This window comes from Ruditapes philippinarum, unplaced genomic scaffold (genome assembly GCF_026571515.1).
Source record: "Ruditapes philippinarum isolate M1 unplaced genomic scaffold, ASM2657151v2 ctg4927_1_1_1_1, whole genome shotgun sequence".
NCBI lineage: Eukaryota > Metazoa > Mollusca > Bivalvia > Venerida > Veneridae > Ruditapes > Ruditapes philippinarum.
Window position 1 is genome coordinate 3,794 of NW_026862874.1, and position 19,421 is coordinate 23,214.

At 31.3% G+C, this 19,421-nt stretch overlaps 1 long non-coding RNA gene across 2 annotated transcripts; it reads left to right on the plus strand.

Moving 5' to 3' along the window:
- Positions 1-267: 267 nt before the first annotated feature.
- On the plus strand, positions 268-11,711 carry LOC132720454 (uncharacterized). 2 transcript variants are annotated; one of them, XR_009624352.1, is made up of 2 exons: positions 268-605; positions 9,938-11,711. It is a non-coding gene; the product is annotated as an uncharacterized LOC132720454 (long non-coding RNA). The 2 variants fall into 2 exon arrangements; XR_009624350.1 differs by lacking the exon at positions 268-605 and adding an exon at positions 8,076-9,695.
- Positions 11,712-19,421: the final 7,710 nt, after the last annotated feature.

Consider the following 19,421-nt stretch of genomic DNA (forward strand, 5'->3'; position numbering starts at 1 on the left):
CTTTGTGGAACACTTCAAAAAGTTATCTCCCTTTATATAGTATACCAGTAAAGCATTCAATCACTTGCGATAAGATACGGGTAATTGGTTAATGTAGGCGGTGTTATGCTCTGTGTTGCAAGAGGGCACTCCTTTATGTTCTTATCGCTTAGACAAGTGCGCATAAAATATAAAAAAACACAACTTGTCTTGGGTGTATCAACTGTTCAATTTAAACAGGCAATTTGTTTTGAAAATTTTGTTAAAATGACGTTTAGGTGAGGACAGATAATAACTTTTTTTGAATGAAACGGACCAGATGTAATCTTTGGTTTTCAACAGAGATTAAGTCACGTCCTACTTAGGTCCAAATTTATGTCAATCCGTAATACTGGCTTATTGAAATTAAGCAATACGACCCCATACATTATACAGGCTTTATTCACTAAATAAGGTGTATATAGGCAATGAAAATCCATATTTAGAACCGTATAATATATCGTCGACACGGTTATAAGGTTTTCAACTGCTTAAAGAGATTTATCGTACTTTTGTGGAATACAGATTTTTTTTTTTGCAAACTGATTATGTAGCGGAAAATATAGAATATATGGAAATACAAACTTGTGAGTACGTTTTGTTTTTCGTCTGCATTTATTTGTTGATATAGGGAAGTTGGGAAATGTTATTAGTTTAAAACTTTGATGTTAGTACTTAGTGTTACGAAACAAAGAAATGCGGTGTTGTACTTAAAACAGTTTGGTTAACCGCTTTAAATCATAATTTCCGGGAACATCACTTTATTAAGCTGTAGGTATATTTCATTTACACCATTTTTCTCGAATAAACCCAGTTTATGGAAAAATTGAAATTATATTTTGAAATATTTTTTCCTTGTTTAAATATTGGTATATTACTGCGCGTGTAAATAAATGTTTCTTTACTTAAGTTGTATAATTGAATAGATTTAAATAACATTTTCAATTTGTTAGCGTATAATTACCGAGTTTAACTGAAATCGGAACCGCTCTTAAGTAAGTGCTCGAAAACATCGTAAATAAACTGAAAATTTACTATTTAAATAAAATCTGTTTATTTTGTTTGCTGTTGAAATTTGTTTAGAAACACGTATCTGTATTTATGCACGTATGCACGTATACGAGTCGTATATTTTAGCTAAAAGCCCTGTCAATATATGTGTGGCAGTATGTATATAAATTACCCGCAGACGTTTCCTTAAAGCCGCAAACTGTCATTTATTATTTAAACAAAAAAAGACTCGAGAATAAAGCCATGCGAGTTATATACAACTTATTTACAAACCACTCTATTAAAAATTGGCACATTCAGGTTTCCCGACAGTTACTTAATATAGACTAATGGTGAATTGTAAAGATTTTAATGTGCATTAAAGCCAGTATATCATTGTGCACGGAAATGTGAAAAAAGTGTCGACCATAGATAGTATTTCTTTTCTTCAAAATATGAACCCTTTGCATACTTTATTCAGTAAGTGGACTTGTCCAGCTTCCACTTTTAGGACTGTCCATTATTAATTTTCGAAATATGATGATGATGTTAACATTTAAAGTTAGTCAGTCACAGTGTATAACCTGGTCAGAATAGATGACCTAGCTCTACACGGTGGCGAACTGAAAGCCTGATGATTTCCGGTTTCAGCAGGGTAAGGACTAAGATATTCCGAGAAAAAAGCACGTGACATTTTTTTCGGATCCGTATACTACCTAGAATTTTTCCATGCTGTACTTGAAAGAATAAATGGACTCGTCGATCCTGCAATAGAGATTTATGCGTTGTTAAAATACAGACATAAATTAATAATTATATGAATCAGAATGTATCAAATACAACAAATGTATATTATAATTTATATGCAATATATATTATATATATCCGACAGCTATATTTTACCTTAGGCACATTAAACTGTTTATAAATAACATTAATTTGACAAAAATGAAACCCCACAATGCAATGTTCTTTTAAGTGTGATGATGTGTAAATACAGTAGCAAGACTACCACTTACCACTATATAATATAGATTATTCTGTCTGTTCGGACCATTATTTGCCTCATCAATAATTATGTAAAATAATTTTTACCAATCACTGTCTAAATGAGTTTCCGGAATGACGTCTGCAGCCGACTGCAGTCGTCTGCTAACTTTAAACGCTTGACAATTAGTTTCACTTACAGCATGTCGTTGTGAAACAAATTACAAGTAATCTTAATTCTACGCTTTGACGACTTCAAAATTACAATTAAATGCACAATCGTATGAAAAGTAAAAATGTTTTTTTTTCTTCAATCTACATACACTACTGCATTTACATTATGATTTGATTTACAGGAAAATTATACAGTTGGTTTTTGTGTCGTTACCACTGAAGATGGAAATTAATTTTAACATTACCATAATTTGAACATTTGCATATTGTAAGATTTATCAGTAACGTAACTTATTTATTGAAATAATTCATATGAATAGAAACTTTTCATTAGCGTTACAGCTCCGTGACTCCGGAAACTCTTTGGGTAAATAGGTACGCTTTACTATATTTTAATGTGTTATTTTTTTCTTTTATCCATTTCTGTTTTTGTAAAAAAGTAAATCATGCTGTATTAATCCTAAACTTGCTGAATTTGTGTAATGGACTCGTTCTATTTTGGGTGAGTCCATTCGAAGTTTAAGGTTTACGAAACAGCATAGAAAGTGAGCTACCAACATTATAGAGCCTGATCAAGCTGCACGAATGTTAAGGCTTGCCTGGCTCTATACTTATGGTGGCAAAGGCTAATATCGGTGTAAAAGTAATACTAATGCAAATACATGTATATGTTAAAAAGATTTTGCACTTATGTTTCTCTCTATCATTTTCTTTTTGTACAGAGAAAGTAAGAGTTGAATGAATATGCTATTTGACAAATGTCGAACTTTGCACAAATCTGTATTAAAGGGACCACTATGAGGTTTTTTGACATGACGGAACTGTAAATATTTTATCTAGGTGTCTACCATTTGATATAATTCTGAATTTTATATTGCATATTTTCTTTTTTATTCTTCAGTTTATCTATGTAACAGTTTCAAATCTCTTATTTTTAGTTTTTTGTACCTCTTTTAACTATAATATAAACATTTCTAAAACATTAATTAAAGAACATGACCAATTTTTTTGCAAGTAGCAACTTTTAAAATTCATTTTAAGAACATAAAGCTCGCACTATTTTTCATCAAAAAATAGATATACATGTATCTTCTATATCGTTTTCGTTAGATGGTTCGTCTTAATGCTGTATTAAGATATAATATTAGCATATAAATATCATTTATGACGATTTTATATATATATAAATAGATGTTATATGTAGAACAAAAACACGTCCGTCATTTTGTTGCCCCGGTACCAATACCAAGGAAAAAACAATGATTGACCTCATATGTACTATGCATATACTATCTATAGGTTGAGATCACAATTTTTATGAATCTAATACCATGTTATTGACTAGACATTAACCGTGGTTTATTTTCAGCATTTTGGGATAAAACAATCATAATAATGTCTCCTTAATGTCACGTTTTGTGCCGTTTTCTGACGGTCTAAATAATAGATCGATACAATAACATACTAGAAAAAATATAACATAAAACTTTTTTATTTCTAACTGGAAATACACAATCGTTATTTCCCCGTCCAGAAATATATAGAGGATATTTAAGTTTTTTTCTATAAGTAAAGGATTTATTTTCATCGAGTGGTATGAAAATAAATATTTCATGAGTGGCGTAGCCACGAGTGAAATATGATAATTTTCATCATAAGATGAAAAAACTTCCTGTATATATAGAAAATATAACTTTAATTTTCTGTTAATTATATACATTTCTCACAATTTAGACATTAAAAATTTGAAAAACTTCCACTTAAATGTGTGTATTTGCTGAATTTTGAAGAAAGTAGTCCGACAAGAAACCAGTGAAAAATATTTTTACAGTGAAAATACGGAAAATAAAAATACTCAATTTATTTCATCAAAATTTCTCAATATTTCATTTATAAGTATATAATAAATAGAATATATATGTTTAACGTTAAAAAAAGTGCAAGCTTTAAGCGGATAAAAATTGATTAACGTAAATTTAGTCGAAGAAGCAATACTACGCTATATAGTGCATGGCTATATGTTGAAATACGGCATTTTTGCACTTACTTTTACAAAAATATAGAAAACATTCGCCGGATTTATTCTGATTTTCGTCATTTTGTATATTTATTGTTTAAAGTGTCAGCTAAGCGCATTAGTCGGAAGGTTGAACAAAAAGATTTATTCTGCTGATAAGTAATATATTTCAAAGTGCTTCAGTATTGATCAGTCGAATTAACGCCCCATTGTTCTTTTAAACGTAAGAATAATAAAAACGTACCCAGATAAAAGGACATGGTTTTAAAACCCATAAGTAATCATGCCATTAAATCATTGTGTTACTTAACGGAAGTATACAAAATAACAACATGTGTATAACTTTGTTACAATGTTTTCATAAGATAATCCTATCAGCTCATTGTACTGTGGGGTGTGAGAAAATGAATAATGTATAACATGTATAATGAATGGCTTATAAACATAAAATGTGCATAAACAATCATCTTCGTCAATTGAATAATTAAGTGACGCATTTGATGGTTCATCATCATTTTCATCATCATCATCATCATAATCATCATCATCACCACCACCGTGGTACCACCATTATCATCATCATCATCACCACCACCATCATCATCATTATCATCATCATTATCACCACCATTGTCATCATCATCATCATCATATTCATCATCATCATTATCATTATTATCATCATCATCATCATCGTCAACATCGTCGTTGTCTTCGTCGTTGTCATCATCATCATCATCATTATCATCATAAGTGAACAACTTGATTCTACTTTACGTTTGTACTTTACGTTTGTCAGTGTGTTCTTGTTTATTTTCTTTCGATCGCAGTTCATGTTCATACATGGGAAAAGATCGCAAGCGGTAATTGCCACCAGTATACCATTAATGTATTCATATGCAGTTTCACATACACTTTATTCATTGTTGCTGAATTTTGATATTTTGATTATGAGATCCTCTTAATTAACAATTAACAGTTCCGAATGCAAAACAGGGTCAATTCTATTATGCAAAGGTATTATACAAAAGGCAAGATAAAAGTTTCAATCATATACTGGCACCCTTGTACAATGTATGAGCTAGACTCATCTCTATATACATGTATATACTTTAAAGGTTGACCAGTGGCATTGTGTATGCGAAAATGCTGGAAAAAAACTTTAACTGTTCATACAGTTAGAATAATATTGGTTTGTGATGGAATGGACGGTTTTTAATAGAGTCATTTGACATAAGGTTATTTTTTGTACTGCCACTCTTAGCAGATTCTGTACAAGACACTTAATGGTCAGACTGGTTATGTGTGCACGTTTGTCAAACTGGTGTTAAAGGTATATGTGAACTGTAACTGAATTGCCTTAAAATTTCTCAATGCTCAATGATGGAAAAATAAATGATAAATAAATCATTGGATAATCTTCTGTCGCATTCGAAATACCTTGGCGATTACTAATAAATAGCCCTTATCCGAAGTTTGACGGAAATGACTGAAAAGTTGCGATTGCTACTTTCGTTGCGGGAAGTTGACAGTTTCTAGCATTGGCTACAAGTAAACAAGACTTACAATTTATTTAATTCATGATAAATATATTGACAATTTGCCAAATACAGTTAAGTTAATTCTATATGTATATACAGTACATCTCTTAATTTACATTCGTTTAAATAATGTAATTTTAAGGCACACTTTCGTGCATCGACTGACAACCGATTTAATTAAAAAAACTGAATGAAACTGTTGCAAAAACTGTCAACAGTTAATGGAACAAGTCTGCATCTAGTAACATACATTATAACACAACATTGTACCTGTTTAACGGTTGGGAGAAATTGAAAAGGTGTGAATCGTTTGCTAAAACGAAAGTCTTGAATGAACACTGTCGTAATTCATAGATCATATATTTCACGTCGAACACTCACAATTGTAAGCGTATGTCTTTTTCAATATGAGATGAACATCATTTCGTTTCTCAAGTCATTCACATTAAAGAGCGCACGCATAGGTGATTACGCGAATCCATTAGAACATCACCCGTTGAAAAAAGATTATTAACTTCAAAGGTTTTCTAATGTTGAAATGTATAGTATCTATAATGTGTGTCAGGGTGATTTTTTTATATATAGAAAGATTCACTCTATGATCAGTCTTCGTGCAAAATAGTGAAGCGTGTTAGATAGTAGACACCGCGACTGTCATAATATAAGTGAACTTATAGGTTTACTAACAAGACGTATGGCGCGCAATTTGTGCCATGAATGACTTTTTAAACCGGACGATTAGTACTTCATGGTTTAACGTCATGTTGGTTAACGGTATAATTTTGTAATAATAATATATATAAAAACTAGTCACCAAAAAAGCCCCTGCTTGGACATGGTTTTTCCATGGTGACAATATTACTCTGTAACAAGACTCTGTAGGAACATCGGTGGCTCTATTTAAGGTGCCCGCTCGTGCATGGAACAATGCAAGGAGGGGCACCTGTGGTCTTCTTCTACCAATACAGCTGGAAAGACGCCATATGACAATAACAGTGTCTGGGCGACTCAAAATATATAAACTTTATCCAGTCACACCATACATAATGTATAGTCCATATAAAGATAGGTTTGTGGAAATCAAGTGTTTATTTCTTTCTCCATTGCTAAGTATCTGACAATAATATTTCAATTAAACTCCCGCCCCAACAACCTCATCCACCAAAAAGGAAAAACAACCCCACAAAAAAGTGCATTTGGGAAATTAAAATTCATAATTAAATTACTAATGCTAGTCATTGCTTACTTCAATATTTCTCTGCCTTTTTATAGCTATATCTTCACTTGGTTTTATTTCAATTATTACAAAAATTAAAAAAAAAATCTAGCTCCTTCCTTTCTTTATCTCGCGATCAATTTAATTCTGTCTCACTTTTTTATATATTTTTTTCTTTCGGTTCATTTATAATGATTTTCGATGCTTTTTTCCCGTCTGAAAAAATATATCACAGGACTAAATGACAAAGATGAGTCATGTTGTATAATATATTGTAACCACAGCTGTTAAAATTTACATATTATACAATTACCAGTCTATATTCACTGTTTGAAGTGATATGTACATCTAAATCTACCGTTCTTTTGTTTGTGCATGACTCATTCACTGTCTTATATATCTACTTAAAAAATGACTATTTTAAAGTTGTAAATTGTAAGCAAAGGTTGTTTTTTTTGTTTGAGTGATTAAATGAAACAAGGGATACCTAAAGAAATGACGTAATCTTCTGTTATATTACCGGTAGTTTACCAAAAAGGATTACATAATACTTGTACATTTGGATACATTTATTTTGCTCCCGATTCGTTTAAACTGTCGATGCGATTAAATTGTTTTGAGCAAGCATAATAGAGACAAAAATGCATGATTAAGGAAAAAAGTGGGAATTAGGATTATATTTTTGATTTTAAAGGTACTGTACTGATACATGTATATACTGCTTATTTTAAATCTAAAATTATTTCAATAACGTTGTCAATAATTTTGATATACAACTCGTATATACATGAATTTCTTTTTTTTAATGTTATAATCAATATCATTTCCCTTGTTTCAATAATTTAAATTAACTCCCTTCGTTTGAGTAAAAAATGGGTTTTTGAACTTTGTTAACTACAGACCAGACAAGGATTTAACCTTGTGAATTTTCTTATCTGTCACCGTTCATAATGCTTCCATTAAAGTTTAAATCCCGGTATTTATACAAATTAAATAATAAACAAAGATAGTGAATTATTATCTCCCGTGTCGGGGTCGAACCAAAAATGAAACGTTGGGAACATTTGGTACACGATTTCATTTAGTGTTTAAACAGGCAAAAATTGAAAGGCGTGGGGGAATGATCGTATGGATAACCAATTAAAAAATGATGTTATATTTGACACGAATGCATTGACTGTATTTACACGTATCGCTTGTCAAATATATTAAAAACATGTTTAAGATATATTGAAAAAGTATGTTAATGTTAAATACATTGTACTTCTCAACATCAAATTAGATACATGTTTAGTTCTAACAAGCTAAAGCTATCACGTTGTTTCATTTTTAAAGGCACATTATGACTTAGAAACTAATGAATATTTCCTTCTCTTGAAAGGGCACTCATAAGTTTAATGGCTTTGAAATAATGATTTTAAAGCATGTTAGATAATTATCACATAAGGAAAGTAAAGCTGAATGTGAAATTATTTGTGATATAAGTAGAAATGTAAACTAAGTTGTATTTTAACCTCCATAAAAAATACGTATTTACAATAAATGTACTAATTGTGAAACTGCAAAGGAAACAAAGAATGGTCAGGTATATATGGTCAATGACTAACTCTTTGGAGACTAAAGTTTAACACCAAAAGTTAAAAGCTAATTATAAATGATGACAAAAGTATTTCTAAAGCATAATGGGCTTTTAAGTAAGAACTGTCTGAAATTGATTGCAATCTTGCAAACTTCTCGGTCCTTTCCGGCAAATTTATTATTCGTCGGTTTATTCGGAATGGATTGATTGAATATCAAGTCTAATTTAGAATCTGGTGGTTTCCATTTAAACACGGACACAATTTTGATGTCTTGATCATTTCACTACTCACTTAGGCGTGAAAACTAGCACAAAGTGCATACAAAACTAAAGTGCAGATTAACTGATAAGTGAGTTTAAGGTAATGAAATGACGAACTATTAATAAATGTATTCTGGTTATTTCTTAATCATTACAGGGTCTAGTTGCAACTTTTGTTCAAGTATAAAACTTGTATTCGTCTATATATACAAAATTATAGATTATTATCAAACAGCAATATGAACACACCTTTCATTTAAAGTCATTTACAATATATGTGTTGACAAATTAAATTATTAATTATTTTTTGAAACATTTACTTCCGCTTTAGACAAAATCAGTGTTTAAAAACATATATGTAATAAAATCGTATATTAATTTTAATTTACTAGGTTTTCACAAATGAGGAAGTTAAGAATTAATTTAAAGTCAAAGTTTGTACTATGTTGCTATACTAAAAACAGGTGCATTACAAAAGGTCGTGATAATGCCCGAAAATCTTTTATGACTTCAGAACCCTTTTATTGACCGCATATTATTAAGTGGACAGCATAGAAATTTTCTGTATTGAAACTTGCTTTTATTATCAAATACATTGTTGTAGAATTTCAACATACCCTCGTTTTCAAGCAATCAATCTGATTTCATGTTCGCTTATCTTCAACACTATAGCCCCGACTACAGTTTGTTTGTCAAAAGTAAATACCATTTCGGCAAACAAGCACTTTTCAGTGGGCCTGAGTGTTTAAGGACAGGAATACATATCTCGTATATATAACTAAATAAAACAGTAAGTTAAGGTCAGATAAGGGCAATATATTGTGTATGCTTCTTGAATCTAATATCAGTTTATAAGTGCATTTTAAGGAAGAATATCTCAGTTACAGGATACAGTGATATTTTCTATTACAGGTACATTTAATCTTAAATCCTACCCATCATCATAATATAATGTATGGGTCATAAAACTTTATGTGTTTACATATGTTAAGCATTTAACGCCTCAGCTAATGATTTCATGCCTGACATTATACAGCTTATGTTTAAAGCTTTTTTTCTGTCATATTTCATAATTATTTCAGAGTTGGACTTTTTTCTTTACAATTTTACAAGCGTATGTTTCAATGTTAAATTTTACTTTCATTTACTTTCAGACGTGTATAACCAAACCAGAGATATCCATACGTTATGAGGTAAACATGTGAAATCGTACAGCTCTTGAAAGCCAATTTTTGTTCGATTATCTCTTCTTAAATTAAAGACAATGTCGTGGCTAATGTTTTGGAAAACTTCTTCGAAAAAGAACGATAAAAAGTCAAGGTCGGAATTGATCCGATCAGAATCATTCAAGGACGAAGGGACGCTTGGTGAAACTGAAAAGGAAAAGAACGCGCGATTACGTCATACGATGTCGATATCGCGTTCCGGGAGATTCAAACAGAAAAATAAACAAAGAGCAGCCATATTGGATAAACCAGAATTTTTTTCTGGGTCTACAGACTCGCAAAAAGAGAATTGTGAAAATAGTCAACTTACAAACGGTAACAATATGAAAACCCCGCCCAGCACGTGCCGCGAAGTGTCGCGAGGACAGACGATAAATACGCGACAGGGTCAACAAACCGTGCTATGATACTTCCGTTAACATGTACAAAGTTAAAGTGTTCTGTGTGATTTTGACATGATGCCATTTTATTTGGATTACCAAATATATATAAAATGTTCAATTTTCATAAGATGATTCTTAATTTAGCTGAAATTACTGCTCCTTTTCACCGAATCGTCATCTTTTCAACACATAATTTATAATAAAAGAAACAAATATAACTAATTACAAATAAACTCGATCGGAATTCTGTATGAAAAATCTACTTTTAAAAGGTACTGGTTTCTAAACACACATTTTAATATTGAATTATTTAAACGGATATTTGCTGCGCTTAAAATCTGGATGTACAAAGTGAAGGAATGATAAGTAAAATTTACAACGAATTGCGAGACTTATTAGTTTCATGGAATTATAATGTTACAAGTGCTTTGAATATAGAAAATGTTTTCAATTGTGAAGCTCACAGAAAATTTCAATATAATCCAATGTCTTTCTTATACCATGTAGCTCACGTGTTTTCTTTAGTAAGAAAATATATGTACATGTATATATTTTTACATATTCCATTGCTTTCAATAGCAGGACATTGTATGAAAACTTGACCATAATAAATCTGCAAATGATTGCTCGTTGATGAACAAATGTGATAGATTTGACAAGGTTGTGAAACGCATCTTCGGCATCTTTTCATTGAAGTATATATGTGTGAATATTGTACGACGTGAATTTAGTTGCATACATGTGTGCATGTGTTTGAGTTTATATTGTTGTTTAGGGGAACTTTCAACATGTACATTCTCTGCAGGTGTGATTTTTAAAAAGTTATTGACTATTTATATGCCAAAACTGGTTATATATAAAATAACTTTATGTGATTTGATGTTGTCAATGGAACCGGGAGTGTTCTTTTTTCTACATTTGTATATTTATGCACAGTGCGCGGCAAAAAACTTTCCTCCTCCAGAGCGGATGTCGACACATGCTGGTGTCTTGTGATTTTATAAATAGACTATCAAAGCGGAAGTGATCAGTTAAATACGGTAAACAAATTCGTATTGTCATGGTTAACTTTGTTTTTGTTGAAGTACTATATGTATATAAATAAGTGGATGTGTAACTGTTATTGAAAGGACATTATATGAAACGTTTACATTTCGTTTGAATTTCATATATTACATATGGAGTCAGTTCTTGTAAGAAATGTGCTGGATTTATGTAAGGTTTTTGACTGCTATTAAAAGTATATGTTTTATTGTTTAAAAAATCTTTGTTTTTGAAATAACTGTCTCATTAAGCATAGATAAAATGTAACAATTTTGTGTTTTTGTTCATTTTAATTTGAAATCCCCGATTGGTTCTGACGTCACAAGGTCAGTTTAAACTCTGTCTGCATATGCACATGTCACAACAGTCAAATTAAAATACGTAAGTCAGCGGCATTTATCCCGACTTGCGTAATTTTGAAAAAGAAAACTGCACTAAAATTATTTTAATAGCCATAATTATACTTCAATAATTATAGTACTTGGATATTGACGTTTTTCAACTTGATAAACCCCCCTCGAGGCCATTCACCTTTTACAAATTGCATAAATTAATTTGCCATCTGTCTTATAAACACGTTCGGACACTTGTCAGGGGACATGTAAGCTAGTTACGAAACTTCGTGTTTACATTTTGCGTTTTCACACATGAAGAAAAACAACACAATTTAAATGTATCAGTTGTATATCATATCAAGTATGACGATATACAAGAAATTTAGAAGTTTGAGCATAGACAGAAAAATACAATAGTACTACATCTCACCAAGTATTTTTCTTTTCGTCTTTTAAAATGCCATTAACACATTAAATTGATTTGACACTTGACTGCTCGATGATAAGGATTGCAAGAAACAGCATTTCTGAGCATTTTAAAGGCCATATTTAGGTCAAGACCAATAACGATACGCAATGGTATTGCAGCGCACATTTACGCAAGGATCTATTTCTGTGCTTTAAACAAATGGACTCGTGACAGTGAAAGGTCACATTGATTTGTGTCCTTGAACCATAATTAATTAGTTATGTAATTTAATCATTCCTTAATTATATAAAAATGTACATGTAGTTTAAACATATATTCATCCGAAAGATAGACCTATCAATAACAAATTCATTTTCCTTCATCAAAAGAAATGGGTTTACAGATGGTAAAACCTTTGGAGAACAAGCTAAAATGGTATTATTTTTACAAAGTATCCGACACTTTAAATATGAGCAGTTGTGGTAAATGCATGAAGCTAGCAATATACACGCCCAACTGTTTTTGAAATGGCCGAGTCCTTAATAGGAAGTTTTGGTTCAACAGACGTCTTTTCTTAGATAAGAGTTCATGATCTTATATCTTAAAATTTAAACAGTGAACATACATTGTCTTTATCTGAGAGTGGATAAATAGCAACGGCTTATTGAAATCTTTAAAGCTTAGATAAGAATAACACCGAATTCGATTATGATTCGATCTACAAAAACAGAAAATAACCTCCACAACGAAAAACAAGTGACATGATATACATTTATTGCATATATAATATCCATACATTTATTGTTATGTCACTTTACTGATTTATTGGCCACCTATGTCAACGGTTTGTTTTTCTATATTGTTTGACGCGTATCAATGTTTTGGACAGTGATAGAAACAGAAAAATATTTGTATGTTTATATGTAATCTATCTTTAATGAGGGTCCATCCGCCCGGTAAGCCACAAAAAGCAGCTTCCACTGACGATTGCGTACCCCGGACATGTCACCAGTCATGCCCTTAAAGAGTTAATTTTGAAGCAGTGATAATTTACCACCATGCAATTTCCACAGTATATTAGCCAAAGATGTGAATTTTGATTAAAAAATAGGTTCATGTACGGCGCTCAATGAGAACCTAAATGTACAGTAACATGAGACTAGAATGAAAGGAGATAGCCCTTAAAAGGACTGTTGACTGTGCCAAGCAAAAGGCCTGCCTTACTAGACGTCTATATGTGCCAGGGGCTCACGTTCCCTAGCACACCATCCTTGTTGTCTCGGCTGAATATGAATGAGAAAAATATTATTAATTTTGAAAATTCCCGAAACTTCAGACGGGACTTGTAAATGGGTAAAACCCGCGGAGGAGGGCTTACAATCACGGCAGCATAATCAGTTGATGTCAAACCTTTTAAAGAAGACGTAAGCACGAGTTGAAGCGGTGAAAAACGTAATTATTGTTAGCTTAAGCTGACCTCGTTAATAGTAATTAGCATTAGGGTTAATTCGGAATTAATTTTTAAGTCAGTATTGAAATAAAAAGAATTTTTGATAACATAAAATAAACAAATACTCTTTCGTTGGATTTGGATAAGGATTAGAGATTAAGAAGAATCAGGAAGGGCGCCGTCTGCTGCAAAAAAATAAAAGAAGAGAAAAAAAAGCTCAAAAAGCTCAAATCCAAACGAATCACTTTTTAGGAAATCGTTATCAGTGCTTCATAATTTTTTCTCTTTTTCCTGATTTATTACTCCTTCAAAGTTTATCAGCTATACATGTCTGTTTAATTTACGTATTCAGTTCGAATTCTAAAGGCTGTTATCTACCATTGTGTATTTACACTTTCCTAAGTAAATATATAATGCATGACAAACGAAGGCTAATAAGCTAAAACTCGTGTTGTGCAATAGCATGTTCATAAATCTAACGAGACTAGCGAAGATAACAAGTGCACTTTTGTTCGAAAAGTAAATGCGCAGTAAACCTCAAAGCGTGTAATCTGGCAACAAGTGTATGTTTGCTTATACCTTTTTATAATTATGCAGGTTGAACATGTACTTTTCAAATTGATATCTATTTAAAACATTGAATTTCAAACGTAGCCATATGCGTGGTACACTGAATATTTTAAATTTTTTTGAAAATAGCACTTTTATCGTTAAATAATGCTTAAAACAATATAAAAAAAAACGTTGGAAAATTTCATAATAATAACCACTACCATAAAGTCATTTACGCACGCACATACCAATTAAAGAAAACTGAAGGAAATGGCACACGCACATACATTGTACTTAAACTTCAATGGGAGAAATCAAATACAAATAATATAGAAATTTAAACATGAAATAAGAACAAAGTTGTGCAAGAGAGTGATAAAGTAGAGACTATCCTGTGATCAACCTGTCGAAAAACATGGTTATTTCGATCATATTACTTATTCCATGTATTTGCAGTGTTTTATTATTCGGTCAGTAAGTCGAAACAGTGCAGCAACAAAATAATAAAACCAACAAAATAGTACAATTCACCTGAGTTAGGTCCTCTACATACGACAGATCATGCTTTTTATTACCTTGCAGATGAGTTTGCTGATGTCCTCAATAATGTTGTGTTGTGTATAGTCTGTATTAGTGACCTTAGAAGACAACCAAAAATGGGTACTTAGTTAAGAAGTTTCAGCATAAAAGTAAGCATATATGACGACGCAGACAGCGGACTTCAACATTTTGCCATTGTAAGGGCTACCCGCTGTAAAACATTTCTGTAGATAATGTTTGTGTCTAAGTTAGAATGTAAACAAATTTTTAAAATGGAGATTGAGGTAGACTCGTTGCAATTGTTCTACTTCACATAATACTATAATTGCAATTATTACATTTATTACCAATGTAATTCTAAGGTTTCTGAGTGCTTCTGAGTGTAGCTTACTCCAAAAGCAAAATAGGGAGACATTCTAAAGACTTACATTGTGTACATTAATTACGTTCGTTTGGTAATTTCTCCATGTATATAAATCAGAACAGTTCTGTTCTGTTATATAAATCAAACCTTTCAATCGGTTTCCATATGAATTGCAACCTTTATTGTTTAGACATGCTGCTTATAAATAATATAAATAAATATTCTTAAATGAGTAAATTCAAATTGTAAAAATACCGTTATACCATTTGTCACTAATTGATTATTAACAGTACCTTAACAAAGCAAGATCTTTGTTGTCTTGTAATTTAAAATTCCATTATGAAATGTTAATTTTAATTTTTGATTTGCAAATCTAAAAATTTAATTAAAACACCATTTATCCAACCCCACTTACTAAAAATCATAATGAAACAATAGAAGAAAAATAATTAGAAGCAAATCTGTAACTCTTGCTTGATATGATTTTTTATACTACATTGAAACAAATCTGATTGAAAAAAATTGACAATTTTATTGAGCCTTATCATGGACAGCAGTAGTAAATGACATCTCTGATCTATACCTGTCTGGAATAAGCAGACATCAACATTCAACACGAAGATTGTGTTGAATCATCAGTAGATAAAACCATAAAACCTTCAATGTGTTTTTTGTGCTATTCCATGAAAAGCGGCATATTGTCCAAGAGCAAAATTATGATTGTGCCTTACACGAAGAAAACAATCGGGGAACTAAAACATGAAATTTAGACCTGGGCTCACAGATATGGCGCATTCGAGTTTCGAAGACTGTTACTAAAAGACAAATATAAAAATGGTCAACATATTTTAAGAGTAATCAAAGACCAATCAAATATAAATACAGATTGCATACACACATGACAATAAAATTCTTTCATACCAATCTGGAAAATGGTTGATCCCGAGGAAGTTTCTTTAACATGAATAATTAATAAAAGAATAAATTAATATAAAAGGAACAATATCCTACTTTATATTTAGCAGATGTAAAAGTTCTAGTCGGGATTACATATTCCAATGTTTTTTAATGTTGATTTTTTTATTTCCGTTTTGCTTAAACCGGTGTTTCACTGTTTTTCTTGATCAAAGACTCATGCATTTTTGATATTTTGATTTATTCATTGTTCTTTAGTTGCCTCTTATTCCAGAAATTGTATTCCCCCCCCCATTATATAAGTGAAGTATATGAGACTTTTGATATCATGTATCATGAGATTTAATACATAACAATAATTTGTTTTTATTACTTTATTCATCTTACTACCACTACTGATTTCGTTTTCAAATTCTGTTGTTCCAGTTTTAGTTGAGCATACCAAATAAATATGAAATCTGTCAAATGTGAGTACAGACATCAATAAGGGAGAGCAACAGGTCTTGATGTGCACCTTATTGCAGTGAAGATTATATTTTCATGTCCACATTAAACACAATTATCGTCAAAAGTATCAGCGAAATGATTACACTACTTACGGAATAAACACATATGTGGCTTTAACTAAATTATTAATATTATCACTAGATATCCAGTTTAGCTTAAAATAGAAAAAAAATAATCCTTTAAACGTCCGAAACGGCAAAATTGAAAATTCTGCAGGCTCGTTTTGATTGAGTCTTTACATTGCGGTACTGGAAAGAGCAAGCCACCGTCCGCCACAAGTTGATGCTACTGGGCTTGGATGGTAAATTGCATTTTACACTGCCATCCATGAACAAACCCATTCAAACAAACCGAGGCTGCGACATTTTCATTGAGGTGTGTAAAATATTGGTATTGTAAAGCAAATACAAAAGTAGTTACACACAGTTAAACGGCACAATACTTGTAACAGTTTGGATGGGAGCACAGACCTTTTTCTATAAACAAAAGAAATTAAGTAAGATCCATCTTCTTCTATCGTTATTTAATTGCTTGTCCCATCATATATTCCTCTAAATTCATGTGGTTCTACAAAGTGCTCTCTCGTTGATGTTTAAATTAAAACATGGAAATTAATAACGAGTCTGGAACATTTTTTAAAAGTCAGATTTTACAAATGTATGTACATACATGTACATGTATAGGTTAGCGTAACGATTTTGTTCTTGATAAACACTGTCTTATTTAAACGCTCATATTGCTGGTTGCTCAAAAAATTGGCTGAATTATAACAGGCATATCATTTGTGGACACGTTAAATAATACAAAAGAAGAATACTAAAATGATAACAGATAAATTAATATATAAGCCATCTTTCTTACAAAGGTATGCGACAACTCTTTCGATATGTATTTTTGATAGATACCAGAGTGATCTCTCTTTCATTAGCCTGAAGTTACTTTTTTTATACAGATAACACATAACGGTAACTTGCGCTTGAAATCACCTTAATTTTTAATCATTTTATTTAATTCCTCATAATACGTTTCTTATCGTGATCGTTAAAAATTAGCTTGACGATAATATTTTTGTAGGAAGATTTTAACAAATTATGCAGGTGAATATACTGAATACCATTTTCTTATTGCTTGTTACTCGCACCATTGCAATTTATAAATGTTTGTTGTAATGTTGTGAACAATTCTGCCCTGTCTTTCTTTTGTTTTGAGCCCTGGTTGGATCTATGTTGCTGAGTCATCGAACGCCGCCCTTCCTTGATGATATTTTTTCATATTTTCTGAAAATATAAAATTTGACGTCACTTTTCTTTTAAAATGCAATGATATAGTCGTCTGCGATTATATTTCATATGTTCTGATTTTTATTTTTTTTTCTCAACAGTTATGTTTATAATTGTAGAATTCATGTTATATGCCTGATACAGCGTTATGAAACATAATATTAATTTTCCAGTCATTTAGAGCATATGATTTTGTTTCAGGGGGACAAAATAAGCACTCGACTTTTAAATAAGGAAAATGCATTTACTGAGTCTACAGCTGATGCAAGAAAATTGCTTCTAGTTTTGATAACATGTAAAAGCTTTCCCTTAAAAGCCTCTTACTTTTTTATGGTTATCATAATTATTATGCTTAGATGTATCTTTCTGTTCACCGGCAGCTATATATGAATATATCGTCAGATTCTTCCTTATCTTTTGTTAAGTGGTTTCTTTTTCCATCCGCAGAATTTTTCTAACTATTTATGCAACCATATCTAATTAATGAACTCTTCCGGCGTTACTGTAGAGACCGCAATTATATAAGATATAAAATGAAGAACATATCTTTACGAGAAATATATAAGTAAAATCTTCAAAACAATACAAATTAAACATCAGTATACTAGATTTCTGCATAAGTTGAAATTTAAAAAGATTTCCTCCTCAATCTTTAACGTTGACCAACAAGGGCATCATTTTGCAAGTTTGGTTTGATTGAGTCTGTTCATGGGTTTCAGTAACATTCTCAAGCTTCAAAAACTCATAGATTTTAAACGTGGAACCTCCAACACTTCAGGTGACATTGAAATGTCGGAATAGTGAAAAAATAAAAATAAATAGTTTGCAGACATCCATATAAATCAAGCCTCCATCTTACAGTCCCTGTGCAAGCATAATTGCTTCAGAAAGAATTTGCTTAGACGGCTTTCGGCAAAACACTTACTTAGGAAACAGATGCTGCCGGCGCAAATGTAATTTTACCAGACATGAAAATTGCTTTTAGCTTGAAAGTAAGTATTAGTTTTCTCTTTCATAGCCGCAAATACTTTCATTGCAGTTTATGTATGCTTTTCTGGAATTTTCTTGCTTTCGGCATCTAGATTTTCCTATTTACTTCCTGTACTATGTTATAGCAAATTGCAAAATAGCGCTTCTTCAAATTCACGCCCATTTATCATAAGATTAAAAATGTTCTACATACTGTGAAAAAAGTTTTAAAAAATGGCAAATGTTTAAATAAAGTGCAAAGAAACTATACCTTATGCTATAACACATATCAAAACTTACACAACACGTGTCAAAGTATGCAAACACATTTTCTTTGTTAGTAACACTGTAGATAAATAGAGAAAAAAACTTAAATTCAATATTTATATCATAACATTGTGAATATACACTAATTAAACTCTTAGCTAATCCGAGTCTACAACATTTTCAATTTGGTTATTTCCGGCGTGCTTTAGGGATTCCTTTTTACCCTATTATGTTTGATGGAGTAGAGAAAAAAACTGTCCGCAAATGTCTTTCTATATTTCTTTTTTGCCTTTAATCAGTATGAAATTTATACAGACATATAACCACTACTACTGAAAATGATAATTAAATAAACTTGATCATCTACGAGTTGTGGCTGAGATGTTGCTTTAAGGAT